This window comes from Delphinus delphis, chromosome 8, assembly GCF_949987515.2.
Source record: "Delphinus delphis chromosome 8, mDelDel1.2, whole genome shotgun sequence".
NCBI classification, from domain to species: domain Eukaryota; kingdom Metazoa; phylum Chordata; class Mammalia; order Artiodactyla; family Delphinidae; genus Delphinus; species Delphinus delphis.
Window position 1 is genome coordinate 106,538,672 of NC_082690.1, and position 15,161 is coordinate 106,553,832.

General features: G+C 46.0%; 1 long non-coding RNA gene across 1 annotated transcript; it reads right to left on the reverse strand.

Annotated features, from left to right (window-relative positions):
* Positions 1 to 415: 415 nt before the first annotated feature.
* LOC132429309 (uncharacterized) lies at positions 416 to 14,953 on the reverse strand. The gene is made up of 4 exons (XR_009520324.1): positions 14,866 to 14,953; positions 5,767 to 5,896; positions 1,756 to 1,866; positions 416 to 732 (listed from the first exon to the last, which is right to left on the reverse strand). It is a non-coding gene; the product is annotated as an uncharacterized lncRNA (long non-coding RNA).
* Between the last annotated feature and the right edge of the window lie 208 nt (positions 14,954 to 15,161).

Sequence of the window (15,161 nt, forward strand, 5' to 3'; positions counted from 1 at the left end):
AAGAAAGAAATAAAACTTCCCCTATTCTCAGACAACATGACTATCTGCAGAGAAAATCCAAATAAATCTACAATAACAACAAAAACAAACAAACAACCCCAAAACTCCTAGAACTATTAACTGGGTTTAGCAAGGTCTTAAGGTACAAGGTCACTCTGCAAAAATCAATCATATTTCTATATATTAGCAATGCACAGCTGTAAACTAAAAATTTTTAAATGATATGATTTACAATAACTCCTAAAAAAGTTAAATACTTAGGTATAAATCTAACAAAAATGTACTCTATCTATATGCTGAACACTGTGAAATGGGGATGAAAGGAATGAAAAAAAATCTAAATAAATAGAGAGAGATGACATGTTAATGAATTGGAACTCAACATAGTGAAGACGTCAATTCTCCCAAACTGATCTATAGATTTAATGCAATTCCAAACAAAATCCTCGCATGATTTTTGTAGATATAGACAAATTTGTTCTAATATTCATATTGAAAGGCAACAGAACTAAAAAAGCAAAAAATAACTTTAAAAAAAAGAATAGGGCTTCCCTGGTGGCGCAGTGGTTGAGAGTCCGCCTGCCGATGCAGGAGACGCGGGTTCGTGCCCTGGTCCAGGAGGATCCCACGTGCCGCGGAATGGCTGGGCCCGTGAGCCATGGCCGCTGAGTCTGCGCGTCTGGAGCCTGTGCGCCGCAACGGGAGAGGCCACAATGGTGAGAGGCCCACGTACTGCAAAAAAAAAAAAAAAAAAAAAGAATAAAGTTGGACAAATTGTACTACCCAATTTTACAATTACTACAAAACTATAATAATCAAGACAATATGATATTGGCTAAGGAATGGTGACACAGATCAATGAAACAGAATAGAAATCCCAGAAATACATACACATCAATTATGACCAAGTGATCTTTTAACAGAGGTGCAGAAACACCCAATGGAGAAAGGCTAGTCTTTTCAACAAGTGGTGCTGGAACATCCATGTGCAAAAAAATAAACTTCAAACAAAAGTTCATACTTTATACAAAAATTAACTCAATGTGGATTGTACACCTAAACATAACACATAAAACTTTGACACTTTCATTAAAAAATATATGCGAAACTCTTTGTGACTTGAAGTTAGACAAAGAGTTCTTAGACATGACACCGAAAGCATAATCATTAAATAAAAAAATGAGAAATTGGACTTCAGTAAAAGTAAAAACATTTGCTCTGAGAATGACACTCTTAAAAAAATAAAATGACAAACTATAGACTGAGAAGAAATATTTACAAATCATATATCCGACAAAGGACTTGTATCCAGAATATATAAAGAACTTTCAAAACTCAATAGAAAGAAAGCAAACAACTAAATTAAAATATGTGCAAAAGACTTGAATGGTCACTTCACCAAAGAAGGTATACAGATAGGAAGTAAACTCATAAAAGTTATTCAACACCATTCACCAGTAAGGAAATACAAACTAAAACCATGGTGATGAATCCTCTGGTTTCTCTTCAGATCATGTAAGTCTTTCACCTTTTAAAACTGCAATAAGATACCACTATGCACCTATCAGAACAACAAAAATTTTAAAATACTGACAATACACATGTTGTTGGTGGGAATGCAGAATGATACACCTACTCTGAAACATTTTAGCCGTTTCTTTAAAAGTCAAACACACACTTACCATATGACCCAGAAATCCCATTCTTGGATATTTACTCTAGAGAATAGAAAACTTACGTGCACACAAAACTTACATGCAAATGCTTATGGAAGTTCTTCTCATAATTGTCCAAACTGGAAACAACTAAAATGTCCCTCGATAGGTGAATGGATGGACAAGCTCCGGAACATCCAGACAGTGGATACTGGCCAAAAATAAAAAGGAAGAACTTGCAATAGTTTCAATGATTCTCAAAGATATTGTGGTGAGTTAAAGAAGCTAGTCTAAAAAGGTTACTTGCTATACAGCTTCATTGATAGGACATTCTATAAATGACAAAATTAAAGTGATGGAAAACGGATCAGAGGTAGGTCCAGAGCATGACTATAAAGGAACAGCAGGAGGGAGTTTGTGGGGTAATGGGACTGTTCTGATTGTGGCGGTGGTTACATGAATCTACACGCGTGTTAAAATTCATAGAACTGGGCATCCTCTTCAATAAAAGTAAATTTTACCGTATGATCATTTTTAAAGTAGAAGATAGAAATGGATGAATGTATTAAACAGCTTATTAGACATAGCTGAAGAAAAACTTAGTGAAGAAATTACCCAGAGTGCAGCCCAGAGAAAGGAAATGTAAATAGAAAGAAACACTGAAGGGCACAGAAGAAAGAGTGAGAAGGTCTAACATTCAGCTTAACTGAGGGTCAAGGGAAGATAATAGAAGAAATGGAGAAGATAAAATATTCAAAGAGATAAGGGATTATCAAGAAAGATAAACAAAATAAACTCACAACTGACACATCATAGTAAAATGTCAGCTACAGCAAATTTTAAAAGCATCCAAAGAAAAAGATCATGAGACCAGGAATTTTATTAACCGCTGTCTTCTTGGTGACAAAAATGAAAGCCGGAAGTGAGTGGAATAATGTAGGAAATTGCATAATCCCTAAAAAGGTCAACTTCTGAATCCCCAGAACCCATGAACACGTGGCCTTTCATGGTAAAAGGAACTCTTTGAATATGATCAAGTTAAAGATGTTGAGATGGGGAGATTATCCTAGATCATCTCAGTGGGTCCAATGTATTCAAGAGATTTGAGGGAGGCAGAGGGGATATGACTACAGGATAGAAGGCAGAGACTGGAGTGATGTGGCCACAAGTCAGTGAATACCAGCGGCCTCTAGAAGCTGGAGGAGGCAAAGAACAGATTCTCTCCTAGAGCCTCCAGAAGGGACACATCCCTGCCAACACCCTGAGTTTAGCCCACGAGCCTGATTTCAGACACCTGACCTCTAGAACTATGAGAAAATAAATGTGTGTTGTTTTAAGCCACTAAGATAATTTGTTACAACAGCAGTGAGAAACGAATACAGATATCTTCACTGTATTAAGACAATGCAACTGTCAAACCTAGAAATTTATACCTGGAAAAAGTATCTTTCAAGGACATAAACTAAGTAAAGACATTTTCAGATAATCAAAAATTGAGAGAGTTTAAAATCGACATTCCATTAACCGAAGGAAATTCTACAGGATGAACCTCAAACAGAAGAAAAATTATTCTAGAAGTAAGATGTGGGATATAATATGAAATAATAAATATGTTGGTAAATTTAATCAAATGTTGACTACATGAAACAAAACAACAACATCTAAAGTTGAGAGGGGGGACAGAATAAAGCTAAAAAACTGCATGTTAATAGCACATGAACAGGAAGCTGTGATTAAACTGAAAGTGAGTTGAGATCCATGCATTATTTGGGAGGAAGATAAAGATACTAATTATACTGTTTAATAGAGATCCTCCCAAATGTAAGGACACAGAAAGAATGAAAATCAAAGAATGGAAAAAAAAATACCAAGCTATACATGCCCCCAAAAAGATGATGTAGCAATATTAATATCAAACATAATAGACTTTAAAGCAAAAAGCATCACAGAGGTAACAAGGATCACTATATAAGGGGTGATAACGGTTCTAAAATTTGATTCTAAAATTTCATACACCCAGTAACAGAGCTTCAAAATACAAAACAAAACTTAACAGGGTTTTAAGAAGAAATCGATAAATCCACCAAAAAGTGAGAGATTTTAATATTTGTCTTTCAGCACTTGTAAATCAAGAAGACAAAAATCAGTTGAATATAGAAATATTGAAGAGTAAATTTTAAAATGTATCTAATGGATATTTATAAACTGTTATACTTGACAACAGAGAAATGTACATGCTTTGTAAATACACATGGGACATTTACAAAAATTAATTATGCACTAGACCATAATGCTGGCCTCACCCAGTTTGGGGCCTACAGACTACATTCTCTGATCTCAATGCACTTAAATTAGAAATCAGTAGCAAAAAGACAACCAGAAAAAAACCCATGTGTTTGCAAATGAGAAAACATGCATCTAAAGGACACACAAGTCAAGGAAAAAAAACACAGTGGAATTTTTAAAATACCTAGAAATTGGTGACTTTTTAAAAATTTTAATTTAGTTTTTTGGCTGTGTTGGGTCTTCATTGTTGCACAGGGGCTCTTCTCTAGTTGCAGAGAGCAGGGGCTACTCTTTGTTGAGGTGTGCAGCCTTCACATTGCAGTGGCTTCTCTTGTTGTGGAGCATGGGCTCTAGGCATGCGGGCTTCAGTAGTTGTGGCACACAGGCTCAGTAGTTGTGGCTCGCAGGCTCTAGAGCACAGGCTCAGTAGCTGTGGTGCACAGGCTTAGTTGTTCTGTGGCACGTGGGATCTTCCTGGACCAGAGACTGAACCTGTGTCCCCTGCATCAGCAGGCAGATTCTTAAGCACTGCACCACCAGGGAAGTCCCAATTCGTGATTATTTTTTTAAAAAAGATTCCATATCACAAATTATCAGATGCAGCATGACTGAACGTTTGTGTCTCTCTCGAATGTATATGTTGAAGCCCTAACCCCCAGTGTGATTAGAGATGGGCCTTTGGGAGGTAATTAGGTTTTTAGATGAGATAATGAGAGTGGAGCCCCACGATGGGATTTGCAACCCTGTAAGAGGAAGAGACCAGAGCTCTTTCTCTCTCCACCATATGAGGACACAACAAGAAAGCAGCCATCTGCAAACCAGGAAGAAAACCCTCACTGGGAACCACATTTGCTGGCCTCCAGAACTGTGAGAAATAAATTTCTGTTATTTAAGCCAGTCATCTGTGGCTTTTTGTTACACAAGTTAACTAAGACACAGTAATACAACACTTAAAAGGAAATTTAGAGTCCTAAATATTTAGTAATAAGTCACAATTAAGCTAGGTGTATCTCAGCGATACAAGATTGGTTTAGAAAATCTATTAATGTAATTTACCACAATAACAGATCAAAGGAGAAAAAGGGTCTTAATAAATGACAAAAATAAGCAGTCAATAAAATTCAATATTCAATCATGGTTTAAAAAAACTTAGTAAAACAGGAATAGAAGAGAACTTCTTTAATATGATAAACAGCATCTATCAGAAACACCTACAAAAATCATCATACTTAATGGAGCAATGCTGAAAGAATTCCTTTTAAGATCAAGTATCATACACTTCTATGTAACATCAAACTCACGGTCCTAACCTATGCAACAAGACATGAAAAAGAAATATAAAAGAAGAAAGGTAGAGAGAAAATTGTTATTAGTTGTGGATGAAAATATTGTCTCAAAATCCAAAAAAGACCTGTGGAAATTATTAATAAGAGAGTTAAGTAAGGTATGTGGACACAAAACCAATACACAAAACTCAACTACATTTCTAATAAAGCCGCAACAATTTGTTATAAAACACAAATTTTACAAGTGCCATTTATAATAGCAACAAAAACAAACAAACAGAAATATATGCTTAAATAACCTATGAGTAAATACAACAAAAATGTGTCTTTATGCAGCATGTTTGGAATAAAAGACTCAATATCATAAAGGTGTTTGTTCTCCCCAAAATTGTCTATAGATTCAGTACAGTTCCAGTACAGAAAAAAAATGACAGTTTAACTTTTCTTTAATGTATTTCAGTGAAATTTGGTCATTTTCACCATAAAGGGATTATTATACACTTGCCTTGGGACCTTGAACAAGGCCTGAGTTGCCTCACCTGAAAAACAAAAGGATGGGCACCCATGATCCTTCTTGCACTGAAATCCCAAGATCTCTGAGGCTCTCAGGAGGCGGGCAGGTAAGGTACATCTGACATTCCTCCATCGTTCCATCTCTGTACTGCCCGCCTAAGGAAAACGAAACGATAAACCAGGGTGAGAATGGGTCTAAAACTCCTCCCCGAAACCTTGATTTCTAATAGGAGGAAAATGTAAAGCAAATCATGACATGTCCAGAACATTATGTAATCACTGTAAATGGCTTCTAAAAGATTACATAAACATGGAAAATATTCATAACATGTTAAGTGGGAAAAAATTGCACGTGTACTATAATTGCAATTCTCAATGCAAAGACAAGATTCAGGATGCAAGGTTGCCCAGACTGTAAGTTTCACCTGAAGACATGGTTTGGTTGGCCTACGTTTTATTTTTAGTTCTAACTGTCGGGTAACATTTAAAAGTCCAGAGATTTCACACAAATGTCCAGATTTGTAGTTTCTCTTTATTTTTTAATTTTTTGCGGTACACGGGCCTCTCACTGTTGTGGCCTCTCCCGCTGCGGAGCATAGGCTCCGGACGCGCAGGCTCAGCGGCCATGGCTCATGGGCCCAGCCGTTCCGCAGCCTGTGGGATCCTCCCAGACCGGGGCACGAACCCACATCCCCTGCATCGGCAGGTGGACTCTCAACCACTGCGCCACCAGGGAAGCCCATGTAGTTTCTCTTTAGAGAAACTTAATCTTTAGATCAGCTAACACTGGGACAAATTCCCACGTGGCAAACAGAGACAGGTGCTGCCCTGGGGGTGCCCTTCAGAAGAAGCCTCATACTGTCTTGTTCGGGTCAAGACCCTGCCTGCCCTGCTTTCCTCACTCCAAATGAGTAAATGATGCCTGGACTCTAACGCTGTTTCCATGTTTTGTTCACGGTTTCCCCTTTGCCCCAAATGCTTTTCCACCTCTCTCTGACGAGCTCTCAACTGTTCTTGAAGTCTGAGCACAGCGTGTCTCTTCCAGGACATCTTGAACCTCCAATTGGACCAACTCCTGCACAGCCTGGTCCCTGAGGGAGCCCACCAAGATCTGTTCATCTGTGTGTCCCCTCCCTGGGCCAAGCCATCATCCCAGAATAGGGAACAGCATTTTATTCGTGCTGGAAGCCCCAGCCTGTGCAGCTGAGCTGGGGCACATAGCTGGAAGGGGAAGAACAGGAGCTAAGGAGTGAAAACAATCGTGTCAGGTGGGTGATGGTCCCAGAGAGCTGTGCTTTCTTCTTAAGCACCTCCTTTTAATGCTGGTCTAACATCTCCAAGTGAAAATGCAGGAGACAGCATCCGAGCCCACCCTGCTCCCTGCCCTGCTTGGGCAGGGCCTCCAGGTGTGGCCACACTCTCCCACAGCTGGCGCCGGTCACAAGCACACTGTGGCAGCCATTTTGGGACTGAGGAGCGGACTGTCCATGTGACTGAAGAATGTAATAAAGGCAAGTGACCGGCAAGAACACCAGTAAACGCTCCTGTTTCCTCTCCTAAATCCTCTGGCAGGAAGTCCTTATCTGCGTTCTGGCGTCAAGCCTGGGAGTGCAGGGTGTCTTCAGGCCTAGGATTCCGGGGACCCGGGCACTTCTCAGCAAAATGTGCGTCTGAGAGTCCAAGGGTGCTCACCTTCCTGCCCGGCTCCTGGGAGTCAGCAGATCCTGGTCTGTCAGCTACGGGGCCGCTTCTCCAGCCCCCAGGCCTCAGAGCTCTTCCTTCTCTCCCAGGCATGTCCCTTCCTTCCTCACCCTTTCTCCTCATTGTCTGTCTCTCCCTAGAAGGTAAGAGCCCAGGGCCGGGATTGAGTGTATCTTGTCTAGAGCTGTGTCCCCAGCCTCCATGGCCACAAATGTTTGTTGAACGACTGGCTGAATGCATGGGGACCTAGAATGCTGCGAGAGAGTAAGGCTGGGGTTCTGATGGAAGGTTCTAGACCAAAGATGGAGTCCTGACCCTAGGAAGCCCCAAAGTCAGCCCCTCACGTACCAAGCTGCAGCAACTCACAGGTCAGTCGAGGCCAGGCGCCCGAAGCTAACTGGAAAAGGTTGTCAGGGCCCAGCCACGGGGGACCTTATCTCAGGTCCTGACCTTGGGCTACTCCTGTGGATTGGGGGGGATGGGGCCAGCTCCAGCCCCAGGTAGCCCCACCCCCAGACAGCTCCACCCCTGCAAAATCCAGCTTCAGACCTTTCATGCTCAAGGTGCCTCCAAACCTCAGCAGAAACTTGTTCAGGTAGGTTTCCAGGCCCCACCCCTCAAAGGCCCGCCCCACGCCTGGTCCCACCCACTACCAAGCCCCTCCTCCAGACTCTGGACCCGCCACAGCAGCCTGCAGGACTCAGGTGGTGCTTAGGGTGGGCAGGGTCCCCGTGAGCCTGACGATGACAGTCCAGGGTCCTCCTCGGTCCTGCCGGGTTGGCTGGGGTCCCAGAGCACATGTGCTCTAAGGGGCATTCAAGCCCCCAGGTTCTGTCGTGGAGGAGACAGGTGCAGAGCTGGGGTGACTGGGCCGCAGTGTTAGCACTGGGGCCCGACCCAGACCAGAGCTTGACTGTCCACCTGGAGTGAGGGTGGCGTGCTCTGCCCGCAGAGCAGCCAGGCAGCAGCCACAGCAGACGTTGCCACCATCACGTGTGCTCTTATCCGTCCCTTTCAACAGCAGGGAGTAAGATCGGGTGGGTCGTCGCCCAGTAGTAGGCAAGGAGCAAGGAGGTCAAGGGGCGGTGCCTAGAGCCTGGTCCCTGACTCCCTGCCAGTGCTTTCCCCAGCACCCCGTGACCTCTATGCTCTCCTGCCCTCTCTGAAGGAGCCAGAGGGGTGAGACACCCCCTCCTCCAGTCCATGACCAGGCCCACATCGTCCTGTGTCCCTCCCCCTGGCCCTGATTCCTCCCCACACGCCCCCAGCGCCCCCAGCTGTCTGCAGCCTGCTCCACGTGGGAGAGAGGTTTGTGTTCCAACTTACTGCGACTGCTGCCTGACCACGGACACCCCTAACACCATAAGGATGAGCGCACTGAGCTTTCAGGGTGACCCTGACTGCATCGGGAGGCTTGATAACAGTGGGGACTCCAGAGGAACCTCCAGCACACCTGCTGCATGGGGGTGGCCTCAGGACTGTAGCTGCTGGATAGCATCCAATGTCTGCTCACCCAGCCCACAGGGTGAGCAAGAAAGGCCCCGAGAAAGCAGTTCGTCTCTCTGCTCCATAAGGAGGCAAAGGGGACGTGGTCCAGTTCCTCCACGTCAGTGTCACTCTCCTTCCTTCTGATGCCGGGAAGCCCATGCCACTTGCCTGGAAGTTTCTGTCTTAGAAGCAGCATCTCACAACTGGGCCTCAGAGCTACGAGGTCAAGGGTGAAGGCTGGACCCCAGCAGGGGCATCAGTTTGGCATTTGTCACCTGAGCACAGATGGTGCCACTGAGCTGGAGTGGAACTCGTGAGGGTGCACCAGGAACCTTGGAGCGCACACCCATGAAGATGAGAGCACCTGGCCATAGTAGTGTGGACGGCCGAGTGCAAGCCCACCCCAGTCCCAGAGGAGCAGTCCCAATGCATGGGTCAGAAATGCACCCCAAAGAGAGACCTCACCCACGAAGCGTTCTTGGAGCCCGCACCATGCTGGGAAACTCCTGGGCATTTCCAAAGCTGCTTCTTGGGCAAATCTCTCCATATTGGCCTCCACCACGTTTTTTCCTACAGCTGACGTGGAGCACCAAACCTCATTTTATGTGAGAGAGTTCTCGTCGCAGCCAGACCTATGGATTCTTTAAACAGTTCACCATTTTAAGGTATATAATTCAATGGCTTTTAGTATATTCAACAGAGTTGCGCATCTATCATCACAGTGAATTTCAGAACATTTTCGTTATCCCCCTCCTCATAGCATCACTTCCCAATCCCCCCTCCCCCGAATCTCCTCCTGGCAACCAGCGATCTACTTTCTGTCGTTATGCATTTACCAATCCCGGACTTTTCATAGAAATGAAATCATACCATATGTGGTCCTTTTTGTCTGGCTTCTTTCACTTGGCAGAAGGTTTTCAAGGATCATCCACATTGTGGCGGGTGTCAGCGCTTCGCTCCTTTTGTGGTTGAATAATATTCCCTCGAATGGACAGAGCACAATTTGTTCATCCATTCATCCCTCAGTGGACACCGGGACTGTTTTCACTTTTTGACTATTGTGACTTGAGCTGCTAAGGACATTTATATACAGGCTTTTGTGAGGACATATGTTTTCCTTTCTCTTGGGTCTGTATCCAGGAGTATAATAGCTGGCTCATATGGTAACTCTTATGTTTAACTCTTTGAGGAGCTGCCAGGCTGTTTTCCGCAGTGGCTGCACCACTGCACATTCCTACCAGCAGCATAGGAGGGTTCCCGTTTCTCCACACACTCATCCTCGCCAACACTTGTTACTGTCTGTCTTTAAGATTCTAGCCGTCTTGATGGGGGTGATCTCTTGCATTTGCTTCACGTTTTCCTGATGGCTATTAAGACCAGAGAATTTTTTATTGGAGTATAGTTGCTGCGCAGTATTATACGTTACAGGTGTACTGTATAGTGATGCCCAATTTTTAAAGGTTATACTCCATTTATAGTTATTATAAAATATTGGCTGTATTCCCTGTGCTGTACAATATATTCTTTAGGTTATTTTATACCTAATAACTTGTACCTCCTAGTCCCCTACCCATTTGTTGTCCCTCCCCCTTCCCTCTCCCTACTGTTAACCACTAGTTTGTTCTCTATTTCTGTGAGTCTGTTTCTTTTTTGTTATATTCACTAGTTTGTTGTAATTTTTAGATTCCACATATAAGTGATATCATACGGTATTTGTCTTTCTCTGTCTGACTTATCTTACTTGCATAATGCCCTCCAAGTCCATCCATGTTGCTGCAAATTTCATTCTTTTTATGGCCGAGTAGTATTCCATTGTATATGAATACACCACACCTTCTTTATCCATCCATCTGTTGATAGACACTGAGGTTGCTTCCATGTCTTGACTACTGTAAATAATGCTGCTATGAACATTGGGGTGCATGTATCTTTACAAATTAGTGCTTTTCTTTTTTTGGATATATACCCAAGTGTGGAATTGCTGGGTCACATGGTAGTTCTATTTTTAGCGTTTTGAGAAACCTCCGTGCTGTTTTTCACACTGGCTATACAAATTTGCATTCCCACCAGTGGTGTATGAGGGTTCCCTTTTCTTCACATCCTCACCAACATTTCTTTGTGAAATGCTGGTATCATCTTTTTGATGACAGCCATTCTGACAGGTGTGAGAATGTGGTTTTAATTTGCATGTCCCTGATGATTAGCGGTGTTGAGCATCTTTTCATGTGCCTGTTGGCTATCTGCATTTCCTCTTTGGAAAAATGTCTATTCAGTTCTTCTGCCCATTTTTCAATCAGGTTGTTTGTTTTCTTTTCTTTTTTTTTTTTGATGTTGAATTCTACGAGCTGTTTATATATGTTGGATATGAATCCCTTATCGGAGACCCTGGAATTTTAAAGCAGCATGCAGGGCCCATTCCTGGCCCTCTCTGTGTCTGAGTGAGCAGATTATGGGCCTGAGAGATTCTGCTGAGGCTGAGATGCCCATGTTGTTAAGGAATCTGATATCCCTTGCTCTGACAGCGTCGGAAGAGCACCATGTAGGGCCCAGCCGCCCTCACTGGCGGCACTCAAGACCTTGAGAGGAGAATTTCACCTGTGCAGCCCCCTTCCCCCCTCATTCTCCAGCTAGAGGTCCCGGGAGGCAGAGGTGTGCGCAGGTTTCCTTGGTTTACCAGGCTCGGGTGCAGCAGCGCAATGGACAAACAACCAGCTCAGCCGGTTCTAGGAAGAGGCAGCCCCACGTTGACCAAATGACCATTTGTTGTCTCAATTCTGCACTCGCCATGGGTGCTCTGAAAGCTGGTCTCCACGACCGTCCACAGGCCCAGGAATTCTTCCCCTCCCTCTGGTCTGCACGCTCCCAGGGCTGTCCCACATTTGCTCACGGAAGAAAATGAATGATTTTCCCATTGTCTGTTAAGGAATTTTCCTGAAGAATCAGTGGAGGGCTCAGTTACGCACTTTAATCTCAGCTTCCAGCTGGCATCACCTGCCACCCTGCCCATTGGCAACAGGGCCCCCGGGATTCCACGAATCCCCCCAGAACATTCTGACAGGCGTGACCCACCAACACCTCTTTCCTTGAAATAGTTTACGCTCGTTCTGATTCTGTTATTAAAATAGGTACAATGAGAGGCTTGGTATCTATTTTATTTTAATCAATTGTTTGAAGTACTGTGAGTACGTTGGATGTTTTCAACGATGAATGACTTTTCACAGAAATGAGGCAGCTTTAATTATTCTGGCCATTCCACTCAAAATGCGATTTGAACCTTTGTTTTGGGGTTTTATTTCCAAATATGTTTAGCCGTATTTTACTCTCTCGTTTTATTTTAAAAATAGCAATACTTACCACAACCGTTTCCATCTTATAGCAAATAAAACTGCTCCAGGAGCGTGCCAACACAGGGCCCCGGCATGTAAACAGTGACCCTTAGAAAAAATGCGTGCGTTCAGTTGACCTGATCTGTAAGGAACCAGAATTGGGTGAAGCTCTGTGCCAAGTCTGGCAGAAACACAGCAAGCGAGAAACACGCGTGTCTTGGCTGTAAGTGGCAGGACCTGATTCTGGGACTTCGGGATGGCTGAATGGTCCTCGTCCTCAAGAAATAAGTGATCTAATGAGGAAGACTGCTAAGGAAATAAATAACAGCATTTGCTGTGAGAGCTGCTGTTGCCACTTGTCCACGTGCCCAGTGTAGCAGTGATGTTAACTGGGGGTGCACGGGGCAGGGGAGGGAAGGGGAGGGGATGGGAGGTCAGAATGAGACGGGCTGGGACCTGGGACCTGGGACCCTTTGCTGCAGTGCTTACATCTGGACAAACGTCTCCTTGAGCAACAAAACACAAAGAAACTAAAAGGGACTAAAAATAACTGCGTGCGTGTACAGTTGGGGCAAATTATGGACAAAAAGACCAAAAACCCAACTGCCACTTCTGAAGAGCCGGGAGCAAAAGCAGGGCACTGCGCATGCCCCCTGCACACAGCACCACCAAAGGGGTTGGCAGACCACCTCCCGCCTGAGCCACACTCACCCCGTATAAGGAACCAGCTTGCCCCCTACTCCAGCGAGTAGGCGAGCAAGGGAACCTGTTCTCACGCCCCCCTGCAGCCGCAGGAGCCCCAATAATGCCTTGCCTGAATTTCTTGTCTGGCCTCTGATCAATTTCTATTGACTGGGGAAGGCCAAGAACCCTGGTGAGTATCAAGGAGAGGCTCTTCCAAGAAGGGGGACCGCCAACTGTCTGTATCCCCTCTGGAGGGGATATCCTGGCAGGCCAAGGTGTCCTGGTTTGTTTTGTTGTTTTTGCCACTGCATTCCCAGGGACTTAAACAGTGCCAGGTGTCTTTTTGATAATACACAGGTGAATGAATGAATAAGAGCTTACCACCAAAATACAAGGAAGGAGGAGGACGCAGACCCACCCAACAGAGGGAGCCAAAAGGGCTGAGACAAAGACCAGGCAGAGGATGCGATGGAGAGGGGCCAGGTCACAGGTGGAGGGGGCCTCAGAAGGGGGTGTGGGGGAGGGCTCTGTGCTCAGAGCTGGGGTACCAGGCTGAGGACCCTCATCCTCCCCCATGAAACCAACTGTTTCCAAGCCTGTGTTTAGCTTTGGAACAGTCTTCAGTAAAATCTTCCACAGAGCTACGAGCAACAAGAGAAAAAAAAATAGATAAATTGGACTGGTTTTTTTTTTTTTTGGCTGTGCCGTGTGGCTTGTGGGATCTTAGTTCCCCAACCAGGGATTGAACCCACGCCCTCAGCAGTGAGAGTGGTGCAGAGTCCTAACCACCAGACGGCCAGGCAATTCCCAATGCGAAAACTTTTGCTTCAAGAAAGTGAAAAGACAACCCACGGAGGAGAAAATATTTGCAAATCATTTTTCTGATAAGGGACTCATCTGGAATATATAAAGAATTCAGGGCTTCCCTGGTGGCGCAGTGGTTGAGAGGCCGCCTGCCGATGCAGGGGACACGGGTTCGTGCCCCGGTCCGGGAAGATCGCACATGCCGCGGAGCGGCTGGGCCCGTGAGCCATGGCCGCTGACCCTGCGCGTCCGGAGCCTGTGCTCCGCGGCGGGAGGGGCCACAACAGTGAGAGGCCCGCGCACCGCAAAAAAAAAAAAAAAAAAAAGAATTCAGAGGTCTTAGTCAATATGGTGTACTAGGAGGATGCAGAATTCGCATCTCCACACAACTAAGGCACCTACCAGGCACCGGTGGGGGACCACGGACACCTAAGGAAGCGGGAGGAACTCTCAGCGACCGGGTAGGACGTAGGCAGTGGGGGAGAGTAAGTGGGGAGGAGAAGTGGAGGTAGGACGGGACTGGCTTCCCTGAGGGGTGGCTGGGGGAGGGGAAGGGATCTCACGCCTGAAGGGGGAAATTGGGGGAACGTTGGGAGGACAGAGGATCAAAAGGGAGCGTGGCCAGGTTTCCGCTGCCCACTTGGGCTCCCGGGAACCTGCTGAGATCCCGGGCCTGATCCTCTGCCCACCAAGGCGCCCTCCAGCCGTGCGGGTCCTGAGGGAGTGGGAGGGAGGGAAGGGGGAGCAAAAGTAAAGGTCGGACCTCCGGGACCGGCACCCCTGAGGGTTGGCTGGGGGAGCGGAGGAGCTCCTAGACCCAGCGGGACCCACCCACGGTTAGGGGTCCAGCGGTGACGGGGGAGACCCTGGGGGAGACAGTGGGGGAGGGGGGTGGCGGAACGGAAGGGAAGGCCGCCAGCGCTTTCCCTGCACACTTAGCCACAGGAAGCCTGTTGGGGTCCCGTCCTCTGCCGTCGGAGCCGCCCTCCTGCCACACAGAGCCCAAGCCCCGCCCCTAACCCCCACCCAGGGCCCCACCTCTACACTCGGAGACCCCCTCCGAGACCCCCCCCAACACACTGGGCCTAAACCCCAGCCACACACCCTCACCCAGGGCCTTACCTCCAAACTCCTGAACCCCACACTCCAGAGACCCTCCTTTCGAGGTGCTGCCTCTCCCCTTCTCTGCAGGTCCTAAGCAGAGGCCCCGCCACCCGCTTCAACGTCGCCCTGCCTAGGCCCCGCCCCACGCTCCAACGTCACCCCCCCACCCGCCTTGGTCCCACCCCACCCTAAGCCCCGCCCCTACCTAAGTTCCACCCCTTGCCTAAACTCCGCCCCATAGCCAAGGCTTTTTTTCTTTTCTTTTCTTTTTTCCTCTTTTAGATTGGGGTTCTGTTTTACCTTGTTGATTCATT